The sequence below is a fragment of the Schistocerca piceifrons genome, chromosome 2, assembly GCF_021461385.2.
Source record: "Schistocerca piceifrons isolate TAMUIC-IGC-003096 chromosome 2, iqSchPice1.1, whole genome shotgun sequence".
NCBI lineage: Eukaryota > Metazoa > Arthropoda > Insecta > Orthoptera > Acrididae > Schistocerca > Schistocerca piceifrons.
The window spans coordinates 1,098,680,908-1,098,703,218 of NC_060139.1; the positions used below are offsets into that span (position 1 = coordinate 1,098,680,908).

General features: G+C 39.0%; 1 protein-coding gene across 1 annotated transcript in view; it reads left to right on the top strand.

The window, feature by feature from the left end:
* The window catches only part of LOC124776158 (dynein axonemal heavy chain 3), a 1,197,897-nt gene that overhangs the window by 618,932 nt on the left and 556,654 nt on the right, over positions 1-22,311 (top strand). The gene's annotated exons all lie outside the window — the stretch shown is intronic.

Genomic DNA, 22,311 nt, shown 5'->3' on the forward strand with positions numbered 1-22,311 from the left:
TCATTTTTAACAGAAAATAAATAAGTTGTTTTGATGGCTAACTTCATAATCCTGCTTGTTTGTAGGTTAAAACTGTGCTAAATACTGCCATTATACCTACTATCCTCACATGTCAAGCAGTTGGAAAAGTCTCTCTTATACACTGTGTACTAACGATTCCAACTGATTTACCTGTTCATTTTGACTTCAACTCCCTGTCAAAGTTGTGTTTGCAGTAACAATAAATAAGGTCAGAGAGGGGAGGGGCTAATACACAGAGAAATGGGGAGGAAATGGATATAAAGGACAACATAGGCAGAGAGATGAGGGAGGATGCAATGGATAGAGTGAGTGTGTGGTGAGAAATATACAGGGAATGGGGGAAAGTTGATAGACTAAGATGGGAGAAGGACGAGAGGGGAATGGGGAAATTAGGGTGGATGTCCAATTCCCACTCATATATAGCTGTTGCAAAGCATTGCCAGGTTCATTAGTTTCTTACATTTTTTTTGAGTAATTCTATCTGTGTGTATTGTGCAGTTTAGCTTGTTAAAAGTTCTCCTTCTTACTGATAGTACTGGCAATTACACCTTGACTTTGGTCCTCGTCCTTGTATTATTATTTATGTGTCTTTTTGGAAATAAGATGTAAGGTGTTTCAGATAAGGCATTTGTTTCTGTAACGTAACAAAATTACAAGTGAAAGAAATATTTGTTGAGACAGGTAAATGTAAAAAACATTGCAATTTCTCCAGAGCTATGAACATAGTTTATTTAATTTTGTGAAAGTTATAACAATGTGCTACAATTTTCTTCATATAACATTTTGCCTCTCTTGTTGCTAATGCATTTAAACAAAATATGTTCAAAGTTGATTTACATGAAATATTTATAAATTTTAGTTAGGGACCTGCAGACATTCAAAGCTTTAGGGATGGATGCAACATACTGTACATGATGAGCTAGGCTGAGATGGAGGTTATGGTGGTGGAATGTTCATTTACGTGAGGAGTTCAAATAAATGTTCTTAGTCCTGAATGCACAGCTTGATGTCCCTTCTAAATGACCTACAGACAACATGTTATAATAGTTCTATTTCTTGTGATTTTCTTTGAAAATAGTTAGTTCAATTTGAGAAAATGCAGTTAACACAGGAAAAAAATTTAATTACAATTTTTTTTCCTTTTCACTATAATGAGTAGTAGGCATTTTCCTTATATATAATATATTTCTCCATTTATATTATATTTTACTCAAGTGAGATAATGTTCGAGTCTTATTGCTTTTGTGTTAAGCTCTAACCCATCTCAGAGAACAGTTAGTCGTGAATTATTGGTAAGAAGAACAGTATCTGTGAGGCATCACAGAGATTGTCTGCTCAACATCTTTTGTCTTGTGTGGCAGGCTCATCAGTAGCCAGTTTAAACTATGTGGTGGGTGAACGCTGGCAGGACACAGTGCATGCTTGCCCCGAATTAGTGGAGGCAGTAGAGAGTGGAGGGGTGAGGGCAGAAACAAAATGAAATTATTCTGATAAAAGATTAAATAGCAAATTTAACTTAAATAACAAATTTTACAAAATGCAAGACACACCTTTTTCTTCGAAAAATTGCCTCAAAGATTCATTTCCATCTTATACTCGAAATTAATATAAAAATGTCCAATGTTTGATTTAAAATTTCCGCCAGTCTTAAAAATGACCATATATTCAATGCCACAGGGAACCTATCCCTATCTGACAACATTAGATTCAACTTGGAGCAGCAGCATTCCAATGTGCCAATTTACAAGCTTACTAACAGTATCTCCCTCCTGCCCACCCATCACAGATCCAGAACACTGTCTAGAATATGATGCAGCACTACAGTGTATGGTGCCGGTGAACTTGAAATGAAAGCGATTTGTGTTATCGGTAATGGTACAATATTTTTGTTAGTAGCTAGTTCTGTAATGGAGAAAAATAAAAGGTATTCATGTGATATGGCCTATAAATATAAAACAATATCAGAAAAACCATTTGTGGTTGGCAGAATAGTAGAAAAGAACTGAAACAAATGAGGAAGACTAAATGTGCAAATAGAAGGGTGAATGCAAAATGGCCAAAATTAGAAGATTATGAATTGAAATGGATTCAAGGGCACCCTCAAAATGGCATTAATCCAATAAATGATTCAAAATACACACTCATAAGCTAGAGCTACAAAACTTAACAGAATCTAAAGATGGAGGTGACTGGTGCTACAGGTTTAAGAAAAATCATGAACTTACCATGTCAACCAAAACCAAAATATCTCAGAAAATGCCATGAGAGTATGAAGAGAGAATATTATCGTTCCATTGCTTTCTTATTCAATATAAAAAGGAAAGCAGTGTGGAACTAAGCCTAACAGCGAATACAGACAAAACTTCCCTGACATTTGATATGCCGAATAACAGAACTGTTTCCATGAAAGATGCTAAAACTGTAACTATAAAAACCAGAGGACATGAAAAAATTCGCTACACTCTTTTCCTTTCATGCTGAGCTGACGGTACTAAACTTAATCCAGTGATGATATTCAAGCACAAAATAATGCCACAAACTTCTGAAATACCACCAGATGCTGTTGTTGATGTATGTGAGGAAGGTTGGATGGATGAGGCTAGTATAAAATTATGGTCAAACAGAGTATGGGAGAGAAGGAAATGTGCTATATTGAAGGAGAGTTCTCTTATTGTGCTAGATCAATTTAATAGTCATTTGAAAAATTCTGTGAAAGAGGAATTGAGATGGGAGGACTTACTTCACAACTGCAACCTCTTGATGTCTTGATAAATAAACCATTTAAAGTGTGTATAAGAGAAGAATGGAACAAATGGATGATGGATAAAACTCACCGTGAATTCATGCCAGAAGGAGCTTCAAAATGACATACAATCAAACAAGAGTGTCAGTGAATAAAACAGTAATGGCCTAGAGTGAGAAAAGACATTACGGTCAAAGTGTGGCATAAGTAATCCTCTTGATGGCAGTGAAGACCATCTTATATATGAAGAAGACAATGATGATGATGAAGAGGAAGAAGAAGAAGAAAAAGACAAAGAAAAAGAAGGAAGTTCAAATGACAATTATCAGGGTTTTAAAGGTCAATTTGGTTTTGTTGTTGTTGTGGTCTTCAGTCCTGAGACTGGTTTGATGCAGCTCTCCATGCTACTCTATCCTGTGCAAGTTTCTTCATCTTCCAGTACCTACTTCGACCTACATGCTTCTGAATCTGCTTAGCGTATCCATCTCTTGGTCTCCCTCTACGATTTTGACCCTCCACGCTGCCCTCCAATGCTAAATTTGTGATCCCTTGATGCCTCAGAACATGTCCTACCAACCGATCCTTTCTTTTAGTCAAGTGCCAGTCTACATTTTATATCCTCTCTACTTCGACCATCATCAGTTATTTTGCTCCCCAAATAGCAAAACTCCTTTACTACTTTAAGTGTCTCATTTCCTAATCTAATTCCCTCAGCATCACCCGACTTAATTCGACTACATTCCATTAACCTCGTTTTGGTTTTGTTGATGTTCATCTTATATCCTCCTTTCAAGACACTGTCCATTCCGTTCAACTGCTCTTCCAAGTCCTTTGCCATCTCTGACAGAATTACAATGTCATCGGCGAACCTCAAAGTTTTTATTTCTTCTCCCTGGATTTTAATACCTACTCCAAATTTTTCTTTTGTTTCCTTTACTGCTTGCTCAATATACAGATTGAATAACATCGGGGAGAGGCTACAACCCTGTCTCACTCCTTTCCCAACCACTGCTTCCCTTTCATGCCCCTCGACTCTTATAACTGCCATCTGGTTTCTGTACAAATTGTAAATAGCCTTTCGCTCCCTGTATTTTACCCATGCCACCTTTAAAATTTGAAAGAGAGTATTCCTGTCAACATTGTCAAAAGCTTTCTCTAAGTCTACAAATGCTAGAAACGTAGGTTTTCCTTTCCTTAATCTTTCTTCTAAGATAAGTCGTAGGGTCAGTATTGCCTCACGTGTTCCAACATTTCTACGGAATCCAAACTGATCATCACCGAGGTCATCTTCTACTAGTTTTTCCATTCGTCTGTAAAGAATTCGCGTTAGTATTTTGCAGCTGTGGCTTATTAAACTAATTGTTCGGTAATTTTCACATCTGTCAACACCTGCTTTCTTTGGGATTGGAATTATTATATTCTTCTTGAAGTCTGAGGGTATTTCGCCTGCCCCATACATCTTGCTCACCAGATGGTAGAGTTTTGTCAGGACTGGTTGTGGTTTTATAAAATCAGAATTGTTTCTGGGTTTGCAATCTAGTAATAAAAATGTAGGTTTTTAAAAAATTTGGTTAAAAATTAAGATGTGTCTTATAGTTCATAAAATACAGTATAATAATTAACAGTCCACTAAAGGTGTAGTGAAATTAGGCTTTACTAGAGGCATCTGTTGGAGTGAAAATTTTTGCCCGATTTCATCATTTTTAAATAGTTATTTCGGTATATTTTTTGCTAGCTTTTTTTTCCATTTCGTCAATAATTTCGCTAAATTTTATTTCCACTTTTCAGCGGTAAAATGTAAAGGATATACATTTATGACACATTTGCAACAAAAAATCTTTTATTTTACATAAATTGAAAAAGCATAAAAATTATAAATCTGATTAAAACACAAATACCAAATCATGAAAGTTTGGAAATCATTTATCCTGTCCTAGTCATTCTGAGAAAGACTAGGATACCATGATTTACACATTACTGGGAGTCAGTGCTGTTCTCCTGTCAGACATTATATTGCAATATCTAGAAAGTGATCTCTCACTATCAACATTACTGACTGGGATCCACAAAGCCTTCACTGCAGTTCCACAAAAAGTCCATACTCTGCTTTCAGAGACAGAAGAATACCAATCACATCAACATTTTTTACCTTCTCTACAAGAACTAGCTAAACAATGTGTATCGTTGGAAGTTCTTGTAGAATGGGAATTTTCTTTATCAGCTGAGAGATTTCAGCACTATTTAAATTGCCTTTTATTATGCAAGGTCACCAAGCTTAGACTGCAGAAGATGAATTAACGGTATCTTGGAGCCCTCTAATGTCAGCAGCAAATTGCAACATTTTGAGCAGTGCTCGACAAGAAAAATAGCTAGGCATTGAAGTTTTTTTGCTTCAGCAGAAGTCAAAGCTTTAAAATAATTGACAGCTACACTCTCATCTTCAACAGTTTCAACAAATCCTAATATATCACAGAGATATTCTCCAAGGTACTGGACACTTTCAAACCACGAGTTCCACCTGGTGATGACAGGAATAGGGAAACGTTTAGCTTTTGTGGGTACACCTACATATTTCTGAGCTAAGAACTGAATGTATGCATGCTTTCTCTTTCGGGTATTAAGGAAGATCTGTTTTGTCTGCAAAACACAATGGTTCAAATCACAAAGTTCCACAGCCCACACATTGCCAACCAAATTTAATTTATGAGCCCAGCATTGTGTGTGTACTAACCCTTCTGAAACTAAAACCCTAACTGCATTTATACACTTGCCCATATAATGGTCTGATTCTGAAGTTATAGAAACTACATTTCTGTACTGAATTTCATAATTGCTTGCGCACATTCTGTAGCATTTGCATTTGCAATAACCTTCACTCCCCCGACATATAATTTCTGAACTGCACCATCGCCACAACTTTTATCAGAACCATGAACACATACTGCCCTTTCTGTCTGTCGTTTCATCAAAAAGAATTGAAACTCTTCCGTCTTTCATGGCTCCATTTAATCTTTCCTCCTCTTCTTTGATGTTTCGAGGTATGTAACCTCCCCGTAGTCTTCCTGCTGAGGGTAAGTCTCCATCACCTTAAAAATGTCAATAGAACTGCTATTACAGTACTATGTAACGAATTAAATTCCCACATTACCCAGTTATAAGACTTTTTTAAGTGGGTGCTCGAGGAAAAACTTTTTTTTTTTTTTTAATATAGGCCTATTCTGACCAACAAAAATTATTGGCTATCGAGATTACCTAATCTTTTTTGCGATTAGCAGACGGTAAATGAATTATTACACAAACCTGGTATGTATTTGTTCATCCATTCTCTCAGCTTCGGATGATCAGCTTTTTCCATCGGAATGTTAGCCTCAATGAAAGCTCGAGTAGTTGATAAAATGAATTACTATATATCATTTTTCGCTCATTTTGCTGCTGCAGTGACTTTTGTAAACGTAGCTTGTCTTTTTATACAAGTAGTTGTTAGTGCCTTCTCCTTGTTCTTCTTATGGGAAGAACTGTTATTAATGTGTTTCAGGCACATGTCCTTCCTCTGCCACTCAATATGCACATTGCAGTATTTGCACATAAGTATCTTCCTACAGTCGTCGAAAACATAAAATCCTTCTGACGAAAGTTCCTTTTCTCGGTCGAAAACTGTCACTACCATATTAATCATCTGTAACACGAAAACAAAACACAAAATACTACACTCAATGCACTGGCAATCCACAACGATATCCAACACGTAATACTGAATTCACCACCAGAACATTGTAGAATGTCTTTAGAATACTCGATATATTATATATTTCGAAATGGTGTACAATCTATATCCAGATTGTATTACCATAACTGCAATCGAATTTCTGCAGTTAAGTTCAAATGATGAGATTTGGCCAAGTTTCGTCAATTATTTCGCGATTTGGCTTAAAAGTAAATAGTTTCGCGTTTTCAGCAAAATGTGTAAAATTTCGTGAAAATTTCACGATTTCACACTTTGCGAAAAACAGGTGCCTCTAGACATTATCTGTGATTGCTGCTGTAGTATGAATGCTAACTTTAACAGTTTTGTATCATTACAGTGAAAAGTTCCTGGTGTTACAAAGTGAAAAGCTTCCTCGATGCATCCTGTTTGAAGTCACTTTCAGTGAGTTTGCAGAGTTTATAAAAGGCTGGTCAGAATGCACAACGAACAGGGTTCAATTTGCCACAGAAACTCCCACAGATTAAAAATGGGATACACTTACAATAATCACATTGCCACATGCCTCAATCCTGATGAAACCCAACACGATTCCAATCTACATCTACATCTACATCCATACTCCGGAAGCCACCTGACGGTATGTGGCGGAGGGTACCTTGAGTACCTCTATCGGTTCTCCCTCCTATTCCATTCTCGTATAGTTCATGGAAAGAAAGATTGTTGGTATGCCTCTGTGTGGGCTCTAATGTCTCTGATTTTATCATCATGGTCTCTTTGAGAAATATACGTAGAAGGAAGCAATATACTGCTTGACTTCTCGGTGAAGGTATGTTCTCGAAACTTCAACAAAAGCTCATACTGAGCTGCTGAGCTTCTCTCTTGCACAGTCTTCCACTGGAGTTTATCTATCATTGCCATAACGGTTTTGCAATTACTAAATGATCCTGTAACGAAGCGCGCTGCTCTCCGTTGGATCTTCTCTATCTCCTCTATCAACCCTATCTGGTACAGATCCCACACCGGTGAGCAGTATTCATGCAGTGGATGAATGAGTCTACTGTAACCTACTTCCTTTGTTTTTGGACTGCATTTCCTTAGGATTCCTCCACTGAATCTCAGTTTGGCATTTGCTTTACCGACGATTAATTTTATATGGTCATTCCATTTTAAAACACTCCTAATACCTACTCCCAGATAATTTATGGAATTAACTGCTTCCAGTTGCTGACCTGCTATATTGTAGCTAAATCATAAAGGATCTTTCTTTCTGTGTATTCGCAGCACATGACACTTGTCTGCAATGAGAATCAGTTGCCATTCCATGCACCATGCGTCAATTCGTTGCAGATCCTCCTGCATTTCAGTACAATTTTCCATTGTTACAATCTCTCAATATACTACAGCATCATCCCCAAAAAGCCTCAATGAACTTCCGATGTTATCCACAAGGTCATTTATATATATTGTGAATATCAACGGTCCTACGGCACTCCCCTGCGGCACACCTGAAATCACTCTTACTTCAGAAGACCTCTCCATTGAGAATGACGTGCTGCATTCCAATGAAGCAACCATGACTATGCCCTGAGACATCCTGCTTGGAGAGCTCCATCAGCCATTACATTCTTATGGGCAGAACATTGAGATTCATAAACAAGTAGTTCGGGAAGGTGCAGTGCCAGTAAATAGACAAATAACAGCAAAGAGTGAGGATACGGATGTGTCTGTTTTATCTGCAGTACACCAAGTGAGCTTAGGAGGATTTGCTATAGATACTGGTATCAGTCTTACATCTGTGTGATGTATAGTAAACAGCCACAAGTTCCCAGGTACCACCTATTGTTGACACAGGAGATGCATGGAAATGGTATCAATCGGAGAGCTACTTTCTACAAATGGGTGTGGAATATTTTTGTTGTGGACACCTTACAAAGTGTTATGTTCTTTGATGGATGCACAGTCATAAATTATGGTGCAGGTATCATCATAATATGCCAATTTTTGGCCACAGAAAATCTTAGGTGGATTTATAACAATGATTCATCAAATGAAGTGATCTGTTATTACCTCACAGGTATTCTGAGAGGTGAGATGAATCGAGCTTTGTTCATCCACAACTGAGGTGCTCTCCTGGAAAATGTCAGTCTTGACATTAGAAGCCATATGAGGATGCACCACAATGGTCGCCCAGTCCATCCTGCATGTGATGTGATACAGGAACTGAACAATAGACTTATTGGAGACAGTTAGGTCACTGTATCCTAACCTTGTGACTTACCAGACACCTTCAAAGACACTTAAACCAAAACATCTTGACATGCTCATGCTCTTTTACTTGTTATTATTGGTACCCATGTAATGTAACGCGGTACGTCAAGTAAAATAATATGATACGAGGTGTCATGTTATACATGACACATGCCGTCATGTCATCCAACATGAAATTCATCATTTTGTGCAGGATGACATAAGGTGTCATTAATGTTTAGGATGCAAGTATTCCCACTCTGGGCTACTTCCTATTATAGATGCACCCCCCACTCTCGGATACTGCCTACTGCTGGTGCATTCCACTTTCTAGAAGCATGGAAATTTGTGTCTATTTTTTTCTTACACCGGATTGATTTGGGGACAATTGGTCCTTTGCAGAAAAACTCCCCCCCCCCCCCAGAAATTTAAAAAAAAAAAAAAATTGTGGCACCCCCCCCTCCCCCAACAAGGGACAAATCTGTCCCCAGAATTTCATCCCTGCTCCCAGAAAAACTTATTTAGATATTACATTTATGTTCTTCAACCATATAATAATTCTATATTGTTTGGCTGGTGAATCTTCTGCATTTTGGACTGAGGGTCAGGGACTTTAGCCTATAAATTCCAAGATGCAAATGTGTCAGCACCTTGCAGCTAAGAGAGCTCACTGCACTGGAGAAGTTGGGTTATCTCATAGAAATCTTCAGTTATCTCAAGATGTTTTGTTTTAAATGTCTTTGAAGCTGCCATATAAGTCAAAAAGCTAGTTCCCTTATTTTACATCCTTAACTTTGCCCAAGGGCAATGGCCTTGCCGCAGTGGTTAAAGCGGTTCCCGTGAGATCACCGAAGTTAAGTGCTGTCAGGCATGATCGGCACTTGGATGGGTGACCATCCAGGTCGCCATGCGCTGTTGTCATTTTTCAGGGTGCACTGAGCCTTGTGATGCCAATTGAGGAGCTACTTGACCGATTAGTTGCAGCTTGAGTCAAGAATACCATCACAATGAGCAGGAGAGTGGTGTGCTGACCTCACACCCCTCCTAACTGCATCCTCCACTGAGGATGACACGGCAGTCGGATGGTCCCGGTAGGTCACTCGTGGCCTGAAGATGGAGTGCTCTTTTTCATCCCAGGACATATTTGCCTTTGTTTCTGCGGTCTACCATAATCTGACATTAGACTGCCATAGCTTGGCAACAAATGTAGAATTTTGTTGACTCAGGCAATGACTCATCCAGTATAGGGTTCTTTACTATTTGTTGAATCATGTTGTTTGACTTGGGCATCGTTAGTCTAGATCGTCTACTGTTACCTGCCTGTTATGGTTGAACCAGTTCAGTATGCCTAGTGTGCCCTCACAGCAACATGTCAAGGACACATGCCTTCAGGATGATTTTGGTTTAACTTTTTTCATGTTTTTTTTATTATGTATTTTTATATTTTTTAAAGTTTTCTTTAATTTTTTTAATGTTTTTTATTTTGTTTTGTTTTATAGTTACACACATTTTATTCATACACATGAGACTGTACATGCAAATATATGAAGGAAACCATGAATACTTTATACAGTGCACAAAAATAGCAAATGGAAATACAACACGGAACTAAATATTAAATATTGAGCTAAGTTTATGAAAATTGTGTACAGGGCGGGTGTGAAGTCCCTGTATCCCTGTAACCCCGTTTTGCAAGTTGGTAGCTATGTCATTGCTTATAAGTTGTCGGAATTCATTTTTACATTTTTTTGCAGCTGCAGTTGAGTTTTAATTTGTAACCATGGCAGATGTGAGTGGTCATAGTTACACTGTTGCGGAGTGCTTAGTGACAAGTGTGTAGGTGCACGAATGACAGCACACACAGCAGACAGTGAGACAGATTATGGGAGCATTCCAGGAAAGATTTAATAAGGTCCATCACAAAAGACAATGCTTATGCGTTCGAAGAGATGTTTGTTTGCTTTTGACAGTGTTAAAGGTAGACCAAAGAGGACATGAGAAGCGACATGTGCAAGAGTCTCTGCTTCGATTGAATAATCTTTTATGAAGTCGACGCATAAATGTGCTTTGGAACTCAGTATACCGATGACAACAATGCGAGGTAACATGAAAAAACACTTAAGATCTGATCTTTTCCACTGATGTGCATAAACGAGTTAACGCAGTGAGTGCATTTTAGCATACTATTCTTAGTTAACTCAATTTCATTATGCACTGAACATTGTCAAGGTTACCTTTTCCGACAAATGTGCCATTTATCGCAGATAACATGCTAGTAATATTGTCATTTGTGCAAAGGGAATCCTCATTACACAGTTGAGTTAGAGAGAAAACCACCTCACATAATGATATGGGCAGTGATGACCTGACAACATTTGTTGGAACTGTACTTTTTTTTATAGGACTACTAATGTTGCAAGTTATTTACAATGTTACAAACAGCTTGAGGAAAGGAGTCCCAGGTTGCATACATACATTGGTTGCAGCAAGATTGAGGACCTCCTCACTTGCAATGTGTGAGTTCCTAAATGAACACTTACCAGTATGGTGGATAGGTCATGTATCATAAGCAACACCAGCACCTCTCAGATGGCCACTTTGAAGTTCTGACCTCACCACAAATGACAACTTGTTAACGTGAGTCATTAAGGTGCATGTATGTGCATGTCATTATGCTACAAACGAAAAACTGCGCAATACTGTAGAGGATGTATATCACATTATAACACCGGACATGCTCAAAAATATATCAAGAAAAACACTGAGGCATGTGGAAATGCTTTTCAGCATGATGAGGACCATACCAATATACTGGGCATTTAATACGTAAGTAAATACTTATGCTAAAACAAATAAAATCTATTACCTTTTGATACTAGGTGGAATGCGGACTTCTCTCCCACCTCGTGTCCAAATAGTTTATATTACATAGACAAACTTGTAATGTGACCACATTACATAGATAAACTTATTTAAGCTCTTACTGTATTGCAAGCAGAATGATTCACACAACTAATAACATGGTATTGAAAAGTGTACAACTTGTTGTTATGTCTTATCTTACAATTCTTGTCATTGTTTATATAAAGTAATTAAGAAAATTAAGAAAGTGCTGCTAGAAAAACTCTGTGAATAATTTTATCATGTGATGTTGCAACACCAAATCTGAGTCAAGTGTAAGATTGGCTGAAATAAGCAGAAGACTGTGACTCAATGTATACACAACAGAATACCATACTATCAACTTTTCAGTTATGTACAAAAATTGATAAACTTAACCTTGTTTTATCCAAAATGAATTTTCTACAAGACAGCATAGCAGTTTTTGAAGAAAACAAAGTAAAACATATTCTATTGATCACAAATTAGATGATATTTTTTTCTGACAATTATTTATACAACAATTTTCATGTTAGCTAAACTTTCTCTATGGCCATTGATGAATCTTTAAATTCTCCATCTTACAGCATGTGCAGGGCTGGGCATAATTCTGGTTTGTTTTGCACGACCAAATGTTTTTTGATGATTTTCGACCTCTGGTGAATAAAATCTTTAATTTATAAACAATATAACAATAATCAGTTGTAATAACCAGCTGTTTTTAAATTGTATCCAAATGCAGCCCATAAAATCAATGCGTGATTTTATGCGTGTAAAGCCTGAACATTGAAATAGTTTTGCAAATGCTTCTTATAATTCCCATAAGAATATATTTTTTTATTATCATCTGCATCACTTGAAACCATCTCAGCATATGTGATTTGCCTGAAGCCAGATTTTACTTGCATTTTATGTACAACTTTAGACTGATATATCGTGACAATGGATAAATTTTTGACAAAACAATAGGACTTTCTTACAAAATTTGAACTGATTTGCACAAGTTTGAAACACAGAAGTGGCACGCATAAAAAATCTCAGTAAATGTGCTTTTTGCATGTAAAATTGGGATGAAGCTAGATCTATGAAAGTGAGTTTTCAGTTTTATTGTAAGAGTGCATTTTTTATTTATTTAATTTACTTTAAACTGTTTCTGCACATTCAGTTCATTAAGAACAAATTTTACACTCTGCATTTGGCTGGACTTAAAAGTATTGTATCTTGACAGTGGATGAAGAGTATTGGATAAAAAAAAGTTGTTTTGACTTCATGCATTTATTTACCTTTTTGCAAAGTGTGAAGCATTTTGTACAAGTTTAAAGTGAAGAAGTAGCGAGCTTCAAAAACCTCCAGGAAAAATATATTTTGTGCATGTAAAATCCAGATATATCAACATTTTTTTAAATGGTTGAAACTTATCTTAGAACAAGATCTGATACACAAGTGGACCAAATTTGAACCATCAGTCTCGCTCCAGCCCGAAGTTGCTTAAGTGTGACTTTTTTTGGAAGTAAAATCTGAATGAGGGTGACTATTTTTGCACATTAAAGCCAGACTGTACACATACAAATGGTGCATTAGCTGAGCATTAATTGTAGCCTGTGGAATAAATCGATTCACACAATTTTCCTGGATACCAGCTCTGGTTTGTCATTTGAACCTTGCATGATATACTGTAACATAGCTACACTAAGACGTGTTCAATTGACTATAAAAATGGCCACTGGTCCAGGCTAAACCAAAAACATTTACCTTCATGTTCCTATCTCAAATAGGGAATGAGCACCAAGACCCTCCCCAAGTCACAGTTCTGTGCGCAGCCTTTTCACGTGTATTTGTTACAGTGCACCTGTGCTGTATCGATCTCTCGTACCATATCCTGTTGTGCTCCTAATCTTCAAGCTATACTTAGTAACTAGCCACAGAAAAGCAACACTTATTACAAAATACCATCTTCAACTGGAAAAGCTAAACCACTTTTCCAACCAGGTCTTATATAACCTTTGTCGTATCCTGAGGAACACACCCTGCAAAATCCATCGTGCATCTCTCATAGTGGTATCTCACCATCTGTACAATCTACAGATTTGCTGGCCCATTTTTGTGTCTTTCCTACTTCTAACAGAATGTAACATGTCATTTCCACATGAAAATTCCATATGCAAAAAAATCTACTCCGAATTGTTATTAACACCTCTCAGTTCAGGATCACCTTTGAAAGCAGCTATGCAATATACCTCTATGTGGTTCACCCTATGCATGAGTTCTTATGTGGACACGGCCACCAGCTAATGGAGTGTTAGTATGAACAATGCAAAATTGTGGCTACCAGATCAGATTTGATCATTATGCACCAAAGATCACATCATAACATGCGCCATGAGGATCGTTTGACCCTCCTTCCTCCCTTAACATAATTCTATGAACCATCATCCATGCAACTTCTCCAAAGATCTATTCATATCCTACTTGCACCTCACAGTTCCCTGTCCCTATTGCCACATTTATTTTATTTATTTATTTATTTCATATTCCATAGATCCATATGGGAACATATCCCTGAATATAGAATGAGTCAAGGTCTTTTACAGATTATTGTTTTGTGCACAGATACATTGATCTCATCATTAGATTAAAGAAACTGTGAAGTTTAGCATATACCCTTACATATTAGTTAAGATACAGGACATCTGAAAGAATATACAGTCATACATAAATTTGGGTATTGTTCTTAAGTTATACAGGTGTCATATACAGACATACATAAATTCGGGTATTGTATTAAGTTACACTGTACTTACAGAGTATGATTAATCAATTGTAGAGTTCACACAGTAAGGTTTAAGCACAAGCAAGAGATTCTATGCATTTTTGCTAAGAAATTCATCAATAATGTAACAAGATTCATCTAAAAGGAACTGCTTCAGATTTTCTTTAAACTTTGGCATGTTTCCAACCAGTTCTTTAATGTGCGGTGGGAGGGCATTAAAAATCTTGGTGCCACTATATAAAACCCCCTTCTGGACCATGCTTTTCGTTTTTAGCTCATAATGGTTGTCCAGTTTCCTTTGGGTGCTATAACTGTGGTATGAGCTATTGATTTTGAATAAGTTGCTATTTTTTGGAACAAAGCACATCAGGGAAAAAATATATTGGGCAGGTGTTGTAAAGATTTGTAGAGCTCTAAACAGATCCCTGCATGACTGCCTAGGATGTACTCCACACATAATTCTTATTGCTCGCTTCTGTGCATGGAACACTTTTTTTGCTAGTGGTTGATTTCCCCAAAATATTATACTATAAGCCATAAGTTGGTGAAAATATCCAAAATATGCAGTTTTTATTGTGCTCATTTCCCTAGTGTCTGAAATTATTCTTAAGGCAAACGTTGCTGAGCTTAGCCTTTTGCACATATCTCGAATATGGTGGTGCCATTTCATTTTGCTATCTATATGCAGACCCAAGAATTTGGAGGACTCAACCTTCAAAATCTCGTGCTCACCCATTTTTAGGTTCATTTCATTAGTAACATTTGTATTAGAAGAGAAATGAATGTAATTTGTCTTTTTTAGGTTGACTGTAAGGCCATTGGTTTCAAACCAGTTTGTCAAATCTGCAAAAGCTTTATTTGCAGCCTCATTTGACACATTCCCTGAGAGAGTATTAACTGATAAAGTGGTGTTGTCAGCAAACATGAGTATTTTCCCATATTCTGTACATAGTGCTAAGTCATTTATAAATATTACAAAGAGCAGTCGGCCCAATACTAAGCCTTGAGGTACTCCTGGAGTAATGGAGCCCCATTCTGAAGACACCTGACCACCATGCAGTCCTTCCACGATTACTTTCTGCTTTCTACCACACAGATAGGATTCAAGCCACATGCCTACGGTTCCACCCATTCCTAGGGTCTTGGCTTTACTCAAGAGAATATGGTGACTTACACTGTCAAAAGCTTTTGACAGGCCATACAAAGCAACATGAAGCTCTCCTTGCTTTCATTCAGCTGAGCCTTCTCTGTATCTATATCCCAACCCATTGCACCGTCTCAAAGGCAACCACTCACCCCTGACAAACCCTGTTTCTAGAGACCTCAATTTTGTGTGTGTGTGTGTGTGTGTGTGTGTGTGTGTGTGTGTGTGTGTGTGTGTGTGTGTGTGTGTGTGTGTGTGTGTGTGTGTGTGTGAGGGGGGGGGGGAGAGAGAGAGAGGGAGAGAGAGAGAGGGGGGGGGGGGGGGGAGGGAGGGAAAGAGAGACTGAATCATGCTTGAAAGCTTAACTATTGTGCACAATTTCCGAAGGTCATTCAGCTTCACCACCTAGTCTGGGTATTTATAGAGAGAACTTGTTAGAGACACTCGAGCTCCAGGTGACAGCAGTTGCTCATACCCAAGGGGGACACAAAGCTGTTGCAAGCACATGAGATGGCATCACACTCTGAGTGCTTACTAATATACCACATGCCAGCAATTGCAGCCAGTCTCTCGCTAGTAACTAAAGCCTTTGTGTGTGCCATTGGATAGCACAGTATTCTAACCTTGTCTGATTAACTTTTGGGAATTGGGCTTTCCCCTGGGTTGTGGTATATGCATAGATGACTCAGCTATGCCCTGGACTTGTGTTGGTTATAAGTAAACTCATGATTCCCACTGTCAGCCAACACTGGAACTGGCTGTTTCATTCCACTAGTCTCCTCATTACCACCAGCATGAGTAATCACAAACTGTGTTTCTACCTGTGTAGAGTAGGATAGAAAAATTTCCTGTTTAGATACCTATCCCCTGCTTAGTGTCCTTCTTTCAGCTGCATTACTGTCTTTATCTCATCGGCTATTTGTATTACAGATTGAAAGAGTGAAACTGCTACAAAGTTTGTCAATGGTCCAATACTGATCTTCATCTGTATTTGCCATACATAGTTACTGATGCACTTAATTACATGCACAATTAAAGAAATTTGATCACACATTTTGAATTTTGACTTATATTCACAATTTGTACATCAAAAAATTCTGTTATTTTGTAAGATGGATTTGCAGCTAATCAGCTATACAATTTTCTTTAAAATAGTTTCTGGGGTAGGAACCGTGCTGAAGAAGGTAATTTAATTACCATTTTTGGGAAGCTGACTTGGGTAAATGAGCTGCTTTTACAAGTCTGTGTCTCAGAATATCCATTTGAATTTGTCCTCTAGTGTTACACTGGTGGCTATCTCCCCTTACTTGAAGTACTTTGACATTCAGTTTAATGTATAACAAGGTGACATGTACGTGCAGGTTTACAGGTGTGAATAAAGTAATTTCTATATATATATAAACAAAGATGAGGTGACTTACCAAACGAAAGCGCTGGCAGGTCGATAGACACACAAACAAACACAAACATACACACAAAATTCAAGCTTTCGCAACAAACTGTTGCCTCATCAGGAAATATATATAATTTTTCCCACGTGGAATGTTTCCCTCTATTATATATATATATAGGGAAACATTCCACGCGGGAAAAATATATAGATATATATATATGAATATAATAGAAGGAAACATTCCACGTGGGAAAAATTATATATAAAAACAAAGATGAGGTGACTTACCGAACGAAAGCGCTGGCAGGTCGATAGACACACAAACATACACACAAAATTCAAGCTTTCGCAACAAACTGTTGCCTCATCAGGAAAGAGGGAAGGAGAGGGGAAGACGAAAGGAAGTGGGTTTTAAGGGAGAGGGTAAGGAGTCATTCCAATCCCGGGAGCGGAAAGACTTACCTTTGGGGGAAAAAAGGACAGGTATACACACGCACATATCCATCCACACATACAGCCACAAGCAGACATATTCCTTCCCTCTATATATATATATAGTGTCTGTATATATATATATATATATAAAAACAAAGATGAGGTGACTTACCGAACGAAAGCGCTGGCAGGTCGATAGACACACAAACAAACACAAACATACACACAAAATTCAAGCTTTCGCAACAAACTGTTGCCTCATCAGGAAATATATATAATTTTTCCCACGTGGAATGTTTCCCTCTAGTTGTGGTCTTCAGTCCTGAGACTGGTTTCATGCAGCTCTCCATGCTACTCTATCCTGTGCAAGCTTTTTCATCTCCCAGTACCTACTGCAACCTACATCCTTCTGAATCTGCTTAGGGTATTCATCTCTTGGTCTCCCTCTACGATTTTTACCCTCCACGCTGCCCTCCAATACTAAATTGGTGATCCCTTGATGCCTCAGAACATGTCCTACCAACCGATCCCTTCTTCTGGTCAAGTTGTGCCACAAACCTCTCTTCTCCCCAATCCTATTCAATACTTCCTCATTAGTTATGTGATCTACCCATCTAATCTTCAGCATTCTTCTGTAGCACCACATTTTGAAAGCTTCTATTCTCTTCTTGTCCAAACTATTTATCGTCCATGTTTCACTTCCATACATGGCTACATTTCATACGAATACTTTCAGAAATGACTTCCTGACACTTAAATCAATACTGGATGTTAACAAATTTCTCTTCTTCAGAAACGCTTTCCTTGCCATTGCCAGCCTACATTTTATATCCCCTCTACTTCGACCATCATCAGTTATTTTGCTCCCCAAATAGCAAAACTCCTTTACTACTTTAAGTGCCTCATTTCCTAATCTAATTCCCTCAGCATCACCTGACTTAATTAGACTACATTCCATTATCCTTGTTTTGCTTTTGTTGATGTTCATCTTATATCCTCCTTTCAAGACACTGTCCATTCCATTCAACTGCTCTTCCAAGTCCTTTGCTGTCTCTGACAGAATTACAATGTCATCGGCGAACCTCAAAGTTTTTATTTCTTCTCCATGAATTTTAATACCTACTCCGAATTTTTCTTTTGTTTCCTTTACTGCTTGCTCAATATACAGATTGAACAACATCGGGGAGAGGCTACAACCCTGTCTTACTCCCTTACCAACCACTGCTTCCCTTTCATGCCCCTCGACTCTTACAACTGCCATCTGGTTTCTGTACAAATTGTAAATAGCCTTTCGCTCCCTGTATTTTACCCCTGCCACCTTTAGAATTTGAAATAGAGTATTCCAGTCAACATTGTCAAAAGCTTTCTCTAAGTCTACAAATGCTAGAAACGTAGGTTTGCCTTTCCTTAATCTTTCTTCTAAGATAAGTCGTAAGGTCAGTATTGCCTCACGTGTTCCATATGTGTGTGTGTGTATATATATATATATATATATATATATATATATATATATATATATATATATATATATATATATATATAATAGAGGGAAACATTCCACGTGGGAAAAATATATCTAAAAAGAAAGATGATGAAACTTACCAAACAAAAGCGCTGGCAGGTCGACAGACACACAAACAAACACAAACATACACACAAAATTCTAGCTTTCGCAACCAATGGTTGCCTCATCAGGAAAGAGGGAAGGAGAAGGAAAGACAAAAGGATATGGGTCTCAAGGGAGAGGGCAAGGAGTCACTCCAATCCCGGGAGCGGAAAGACCCACCCTAGGGGGAAAAAAGGACAGGTATACACTCGCACACACACACATATCCATCCACACATACACAGACACAAGCAGACATTTGCTTGTCTGCTTGTGTCTGTGTATGTGTGGATGGATATGTGTGTGTGTGCGAGTGTATACCTGTCCTTTTTTCCCCCTAGGGTGGGTCTTTCCGCTCCCGGGATTGGAGTGACTCCTTGCCCTCTCCCTTGAGACCCATATCCTTTTGTCTTTCCTTCTCCTTCCCTCTTTCCTGACGAGGCAACCATTGGTTGCGAAAGCTAGAATTTTGTGTGTATGTTTGTGTTTGTTTGTGTGTCTGTCGACCTGCCAGCGCTTTTGTTTGGTAAGTTTCATCATCTTTCTTTTTATATATATATATATATATATATATATATATATATATATAATATATATATATATATATATATATATATATAGGGAAACATTCCACGCGGGAAATATATATATATATATATATATATATATATATATATATATATATATATATATATATATATAAAAAGAAAGATGATGAAACTTACCAAACAAAAGCGCTGGCAGGTCGATAGACACACAAACAAACACAAACATACACACAAAATTCTAGCTTTCGCAACCAATGGTTGCCTCGTCAGGAAAGAGGGAAGGAGAAGGAAAGACAAAAGGATATGGGTTTTAAGGGAGAGGGTAAGGAGTCATTCCAATCCCGGGAGCGGAAAGACTTACCTTAGGGGGAAAAAAGGACAGGTATACACTCGCACACACACACATATCCATCCACACATACACAGACACAAGCAGACATTTGTAAAGGCAAAGAGTTTGGGCAGAGATGTCAGTCGGGGCGGATGTACAGAGGCAAAGATGAAGTTGAAAGACAGGTGGGGTATGAGCGGCGGCAAATTGAAATTAGAAATTAGCGGAGATTGAGGCCTGGCGGATAGCGAGAAGAAAGGATATGCTGAAGGGCAAGTTCCCATCTCCGGAGTTCTGACAGGTTGGTGTTAGTGGGAAGTATCCAGATAACCCGGACGGTGTAACACTGTGCCAAGATGTGCTGGCCGTGCACCAAGGCATGTTTAGCCACAGGGTGATCCTCATTACCAACAAACACTGTCTGCCTGTGTCCATTCATGCGAATGGACAGTTTGTTGCTGGTCATTCCCACATAGAACGCTTCACAGTGTAGGCAGGTCAGTTGGTAAATCACGTGGGTGCTTTCACACGTGGCTCTGCCTTTGATCGTGTACACCTTCCGGGTTACAGGACTGGAATAGGTGGTGGTGGGAGGGTGCATGGGACAGGTTTTACACCGGGGGCGGTTACAGGGGTAGGAGCCAGAGGGTAGGGAAGGTGGTTTGGGGATTTCATAGGGATGAACTAAGAGGTTGCGAAGGTTAGGTGGACGGCGGAAAGACACTCTTGGTGGAGTGGGGAGGATTTCATGAAGGATGGATCTCATTTCAGGGCAGGATTTGAGGAAGTCGTATCCCTGCTGGAGAGCCACATTCAGAATCTGATCCAGTCCCGGAAAGTATCCTGTCACAAGTGGGGCACTTTTGGGGTTCTTCTGTGGAAGGTTCCGGGTTTGAGGAGATGAGGATGTGGCTCTGGTTATTTGCTTCTGTACCAGGTCGGGAGGGTAGTTACGGGATGCAAAAAGCTGTTTTTAGGTTGTTGGTGTAATGGTTCAAGGATTCCGGACTAGAGCAGATTCGTTTGCCACGAAGACCTAGGCTGTAGGGAAGGGACCGTTTGATGTGGAATGGGTGGCAGCTGTCATAATGGAGGTACTGTTGCTTGTTGGTGGGTTTAATGTGGACGGACGTGTGAAGCTGGCCATTGGACAGGTGGAGGTCAACGTCAAGGAAAGTGGCATGGGATTTGGAGTAGGACCAGGTGAATCTGATGGAACCAAAGGAGTTGAGGTTGGAGAGGAAATTCTGGAGTTCTTCTTCACTGTGAGTCCAGATCACGAAAATGTCATCAATAAATCTGTACCAAACTTCGGGTTGGCAGGCCTGGGTAACCAGGAAGGCTTCCTCTAAGCGACCCATGAATAGGTTGGCATACGAGGGGGCCATCCTGGTACCCATGGCTGTTCCCTTTAATTGTTGGTATGTCTGGCCTTCAAAAGTGAAGAAGTTGTGGGTCAGGATGAAGCTGGCTAAGGTAATGAGGAAAGAGGTTTTAGGTAGGGCGGCAGGTGATCGGCGTGAAAGGAAGTGCTCCATCGCAGCAAGGCCCTGGACATGCGGAATATTTGTGTATAAGGAAGTGGCATCAATGGTTACAAGGATGGTTTCCGGGGGTAACAGACTGGGTAGGGATTCCAGGCGTTTGAGAAAGTGGTTGGTGTCTTTGATGAAGGATGGGAGACTGCATGTAATGGGTTGAAGTAGCCTTCAGATCACGGATAGCCTGGGCTTCAGCAGTGGTGATGTTGGGAGTAGGATTAAGGTTTTTTAAGAAGGATTGAGAGGCAAGGCTGGAAGTCAGAAATTCCTGGAAGGTTAGGAGAGGGTGATTTTGAGGAAGAGGAGGTGGGTCCCGCTGTGACGGAGGATGGAACTGTTCCAGGCATGGTTCAATTTGGATAGTGTCTTGGGGAGTTGGATCATTAGGAGTGGGATTAGGATCATTTTTCTTCGTGGCAAAGTGATATTTCCAGCAGAGAGTACGGGTGTAGGACAGTAAATCTTTGACGAGGGCTGTTTGGTTAAATCTGGGAGTGGGGCTGAAGGTGAGGCCTTTGGATAGGACAGAGGTTTCGGATTGGGAGAGAGGTTTGGAGGAAAGGTTAACTACTGAATTGGGGTGTTGTGGTTCCAGATTGCGTTGATTGGAATTTTGAGGTTTTGGAGGGAGTGGAGCTGGAAGTGGGAGATTGAGTAGATGGGAGAGACTGGGTTTGTGTGCAATGAGAGGAGGTTGAGGTTTGCTGGAAAGGTTGTGAAGGGTGAGTGAGTTGCCTTTCCGGAGGTGGGAAACCAGGAGATTGGATAGTTTTTTAAGGTGGAGGGTGGCATGCTGCTCTAATTTGCGGTTGGCCTGTAGGAGGATGCTCTGAACAACAGGTGTGGATGTGGGAGAGGAAAGATTGAGGATTTTTATAAAGGATAGGAGTTGATGGGCGTATATATATATATATATATATATATCTAATAGAGGGAAACATTCCAC